Source organism: Tupaia chinensis, unplaced genomic scaffold (genome assembly GCF_000334495.1).
Source record: "Tupaia chinensis unplaced genomic scaffold, TupChi_1.0 Scaffold000529_1, whole genome shotgun sequence".
Taxonomy (NCBI): Eukaryota; Metazoa; Chordata; class Mammalia; order Scandentia; family Tupaiidae; genus Tupaia; species Tupaia belangeri.
Window position 1 is genome coordinate 349,268 of NW_006160042.1, and position 5,626 is coordinate 354,893.

Sequence of the window (5,626 nt, forward strand, 5' to 3'; positions counted from 1 at the left end):
ATGAATTGGATAAATGGAGGAAAGAGAATTGTGACATGACCACATCCCTCTTTGGAAGGGGTGCTTTCTTTCTCTCCGTCTGTCTGTCTCTGTCTCTCAGACAAGCACACACACATAACACAAAAAGAAAAGAATAAAGACAGATTTGCATTTAAATCTAGGCTATATCACTTAAAACTGACCTTGAATAAATTTAATTTCTCTAAGTCTTGGTTTTCATATCTTTATACCTATTAGGGTATAAGAGTTGTGAGGACTAAATTAGATAATTCAAGTACAGTGAGCATAAAGTACATGCTCAGTAAATGGTAACTTTTTATTTAAAAAATAATTAGTTTAACTTTATTTATTATATTTTTTTAAAAATTTGCTGTAGGGGGGAACCAGCAGTTAGCGTAATGGCTATGTCGCTGGCCTCCCACGTAGTCGACCGCGGTTCGCGTCCCGGACCCAGTGGCTTAAAACTCATGCCGGGCGTGTATGCGTGCGTGTGTGCGTGCCCAAGATCCTGAGAGGAGAATGGAGGAGAAGGAATTGCGGCGTGACCATCCCCCCTGGGGGGTGATTTCTCACTTTCTGTCTCTATGTCTCTCTCTGTCTGGCGAGCACATGCGCCCTATAGCGAAACCCTCTCCAAAAAAAAAAAAATTTAAAAAAAATTTGCTGTAGGGCACGTGTTCTCACCAAAGAGAGAGAAAGAGAGGGAAAATGAGAAAGCAAGCCACCAGGTCTGGGTCTTAAACAGAGAATGGTCTAACTCCTTAACTATCATGCCACCTCTTGACCCAATGGTAACTTTAAAAAATTGTCAGAGGGCAGGTGTGTTTGCCAGAGAAAGACAAAGAGAGAGAAGGAGAATAAGCAAACACCCCCCAGAGGAGATAGTCACAGCATAATCCCTTCTCTTCTGCTGCTTCTTCCTTTTGGGAAAAACTACGCTGTGTGCCTGGTGTACTTTCCGAGCTATTGGGTCTGGGATTTGAACCATGCAGTTGGCCATGTGAGATCCAGCTGCCTTAACCACCATGCCATCTGCTGGCCTATAACTTTTTTTCTTTTGCCAAAAGGTGTGTGTACTCACTAGAAAGAGAGAGAAAGCACCCCCCCCCCCATGGGATATGATCAACCCACGATCCTTTTTCCTACATTTTGCCATCCCAGTAGGATCCTAGGAACACATACACACAGGCCTGACCTAGTTTTCAAGCCACAGTGGCTGGAATTCTATCTGCGGCCAGCTGTCTGGGACCCAGTTTGCTATGCATGTGCTATGGAGCTTGTCAGTAACTATTTTTATAAAAATATTTTGTGGGCTGGCAGGTAGCATGGTGGTTAAGGGTACTAGACTCCCACATAGCCACATGGCCAACTGTGGTTCAAGTCCCAGACCTGGTGGCCTTCTTTCTCACTTTCTCTCTCTCCCTCTCTCCCTCGTCAAATTAAAGTAAGTAAGTAAGTAAGTAAGTAAGTAAATAAAGTTCAATAAAATAATTTTTTTTTTAGAGGTTTTTTGGTATAGGGTTCGTGCAGTTGCCAGACAGAGAGAGACAAAGAGACAGAAAGCGAGAAATCACCCCCCCAGGGGAATGGCCACGTCACAATCCCTTCTCCTCCATTCTCTTCTCGGGATCTTGGGCACGCAAGCACTCTTGCCTGGTGTGAGTTTTAAGCCACTGGGTCTGGGACGCAAACTGTGGTCGACTACATGGGAGTCCAGCGACATAGCCATTACGCTAACTGCTGATCCCCAATAAAATAATTCTTAAAAACATTTTTTTTGTTATAGGGAGCCAGCAGGTGACATGGTGAGTAAGGCACTGGATTCCCACATGGCCAACTGTGGTTCAAGTCCTGAACCTAGTGGCTTGCTTTCTCACTTTCTCCCTCTCTCTCTCCCTCTCCCTCTCTCTCTCTCTCTCTGATTATACATTCTCTATAGCAAATTGAAAAATAATAAAATTTTAAAAATATATACATTTTGTTTTAAAATAAGCTACCATACCATGTGTTAAGAAAATTAAGTAGGAAGGTATATTGAAGTACCAGGGATTGTTTCTCTTCTGGTGATCCATCTCTTACACCCTGAAGATCTGTTTCTTCTATGTGCTATTGTGTCCTTCCACTAAATCTTATCCTGTGCCTTATCCCCTTTGAAGTAATCTCTCCAACCCTTTAAGATGATGATCAGCTGATAAACTTAAGGTTCTAATGATAGAAATCAAATCTATTTGATGTCTTTAAATACCCAGGTGTCTTCTAGGCTCCTCTTGAGGGTTCTTCTAGTATCCCTAAAGAACACATCACTAAGCAATGACCTTCTAGAGACTGCCTCTGCCTCTATTGCATAACTGTGAGAATGGTAGCCCATCTGGTCATTAGGCCTATGTCAAGTTGGTGAGGCTTTTTTTTTTTTTTTTTGAGAGTTTTTTTGTTATAGGGCATGCACTCAGCATGAGTTTAAGCCACCGGGTCTGGGACTCGAACTGTGGTCGACTACATGGGAGTCCAGAGACATAGCCATTACACCAACTGCTGGCCCCAAGTTGGTGAGTTGTTTTGTGACACAAAGGTTCACGGTGGCCCTCAGTGTACTTCATATAGCGTGTAATTTGATTAACCTTTATGGCACATACTGTTTTGGGGGCTGATACTGAAGTCATAATTATATTGACTTCCCACACCTCTAACTTCCAGTCAGTCCCCAAATGGAAGTGGATTTCCTTAAGGACTAGTTTATCTATTTTTTTTTTTAAATTTGCCAGAGGGCACATGAGCTTGCAGAAGAGGGGGGTGGGGAGAAGAGAGAGAAAGAAAGTGAGAGGGAGCCCAAGAAGGCACACCCCATGGGGCATGGTCAAGCCATAATCTTTTCTCCTCTAGTTCCCCTTCCTTTTGGGATTTTGAGCAAGCACACAACATATCCTGCATGTTTTACAAACTGCTGGGTCAGGACTCAAACCATGATCACGGGATCCAGCTGCCTTAACTACCATGCCAGAAGCTGGTCCTGTCTATGATTAAAAGAGCACTTTTTATGTATAAAAGAAGTTGAAATAAAGAGAAAAAAAAAGAGCACCTTTTTTATTTTTAATTTTTATAAGGTTTTTGCCATTGGGCACATACCCTTCCTGGAGAGAGACAGAGAGAAGGAAAATGAGAAGTCATCACCCACCCCTCCCAGTGGGGATGGTTACACCACAATCCTTTCTTCTCTAATCTCCTCTTGGGATTTTGGGCGTGCACGCATACACACACACACACACGTGTGTGCACACCCAGGGTGATTTTCAAGCACTTGATGTGATTTTCAACACAGGACTTGAATCAAGGTCAGCCATGTGGGAGTCCAGTGCCTTAACCAGCATGACACCTGCTAGCCTCAAAAGAGAACTTTAAATATTTTTCTCCACCTAGAGATCCCTATCCTATCCATCCTCAGTATCAACCTATTCTTCAATAAACTTGATACTCCTTCCTGGCCTGAGGAAGGAGTGACCTGAGCTAAGCAGAAGTTGGGCCTCTTTTTCGTGGCAACTCAGAGGAGGTCAGCTACTTCAAGATGAAGCTGAATATCTCCTTCCCAGCCACAGGCTGCCAGAAACTCACTGAAGTGGACAACGAATGCAAACTTCGTACTTTTTATGAGAAGCTTATGGCCATAGAAGTTGCTGCTGAGGCTTTGGGTGAAGATTGGAAGGTTATGTAGTCCGAATCAGTGGTGGAAACAACAAACAAGGTTTCCCCATGAAGCAGGTGTTGACCCACGGCCGTGTCTGCCTGCTACTGAGTAAGGGACATTCCCGGTATAGACCAAGGAGAACTGGAGAAAGAAAGCACAAATCTGTTTGGGGTTGCATTGTGGATGCCAATCTGAGTGTTCTCAACTTGGTTATTGTTAAAAAAAGAGAAGAATATTCCAGGACTGACCGCCTGGGGCCTAAGAGAGCCAGCAGAATCTGAAAACTTTGCTCAATCTCTCTAAAGAAGATGATGTTCTCCAATATGTTGTAAGAAAGCCCTTAAATAAAGAAGGGGAGAAACCTAGGACCAAGGCACCTAAGATTCAGCGTCTGTGACTCCACGTGTCCTGCAACACAAACGTCGGCGTATTCCTCTCAAGAGACAACGTACTAAGAAAAATAAGGAAAAGACTGCAGAATATGCTAAACTTTTGGCCAAAAGAATGAAGGAGGCTAAAGAAAAATGCCAAGAACAGACTGCGAAGAGACGCAGGCTGTCCTCTCTGAGAGCTTCTACTAAGTCGGAATCCAGTCAAAAATAAGATTTTTATAAGAGAAAATAAAAGATCAGATCTAAAAAAAAAAAAAAAAAGGAAAAAAGAAAAACTTGATACTCCTTCCTTTGGAGCAGTACCTATTTAAGAAGCAACTGGAGAAGAAAACAGGCTCTTCCCATTCAGTCAAGTGTTTCTTCTCCCAGTTGCTCCTGTGCTTCTTCATTCATTCGCATTCATTCATCAGTCATTTAAGTGCCTTATATGTGCTTGCAATGGGAATAATGTAAAACACAACTCCTACCATCAAAGAGCCCAATCTAGTAAGAGAAACAAGCAGGTAAACAAATAATGCCAACTGCAAAGCGGTGGTTGCTAAGTAACGTATTGTTACCTATTAGGGTTATGTCACACACAAGAGGCACACTTTGTTGGGCTGGGGTGGCCGAGCCATGAGAGAAAACTTTATGGGAACAAAACACTTGGCCTGGGGGCCCACCAAGTGTGAAAAGAAGCATTCCAGAGAAGATTAATTACCAGCTGCAAAAGGAATTGCAGTAGATTAGAACAGTTCAAGCGCTGGGCTCTTTTGTGAAAGTAATGATAAATGAGATTGGGAGAAAAGGAAGAGTTCTGCTCCAGAGAACCTCGTCAACCATGTTAAAAACTTTGGCTTTTACCCTCTAGGTTTTCACATGCATGTTAGCGGGCTTCTTGGGCTGCAAGGAAGAAGGAAAGACGACCAGTCTTCCACGGACCATTGAAGCAAGAATTACTGAGAATCTGAACACAAAAGGTAGAGGAAAATAGAAAAGGCAGTTTTTAATTTTTGTTTTGCAGAAGGGGGAGGCTTTAAACAAAAATTCTCTCCTCCTGCCCCTCTGCTCTTTTCTAACTCAGACACGCATTATGAACTTGAGCCTCAGGTTTCGTGCCCCAGGTTGCTGAGGGCCACGCATTATCCGTGTCCGGCCCTCTGCTTTTAGCAGTACAATCTGCTCTCCTTTCCAAACCGCTCTCTTTAAATCCTCTTTTGTGCTTGAGTTTTGGGCTGATAAATGAGGGGCTGGGAAATGGGGGAGGTATTGGTGGAAGAACCAGAGATAACTAAGTTGACCAAATGGTTCTCGGCATAAAAAACGTCCGTCGTCACTAGTGGTTGTATGCGACAACCGGTAAGTCTACCCCAACGAGCTGGGACCCTCCTACCTTCAGTGGTGGCGCTTGGAGGGGCGGGGCTGAGGCGGGGTTTGGGGCGGAGCCGTAACCTGGGCCGGCGGTGGGACGGAGCCGGGGGAGGAGTTTCGGCCTGGGCCGCGTGGTTTCTTTTCTCATTGAATAAATCGGAGCTGGAGGCGGGTTCAGATTGGGAGGGTGATGTTTGAGATCAAG

General features: G+C 44.0%; 1 protein-coding gene and 1 pseudogene across 1 annotated transcript in view; both read left to right on the forward strand.

Annotated features, from left to right (window-relative positions):
- The first annotated feature begins 3,406 nt into the window (after positions 1-3,406).
- On the forward strand, positions 3,407-4,282 carry LOC106735790 (40S ribosomal protein S6 pseudogene; annotated as a pseudogene).
- A 366-nt stretch (positions 4,283-4,648) lies between these two features.
- Positions 4,649-5,626, forward strand: part of ANKRD35 (ankyrin repeat domain 35) — a 25,499-nt gene continuing 24,521 nt past the window's right edge. The window contains 2 exon segments of the mRNA XM_014591088.2: positions 4,649-4,831; positions 4,922-5,030. The gene's annotated coding sequence lies outside the window, so the exon portion shown is untranslated.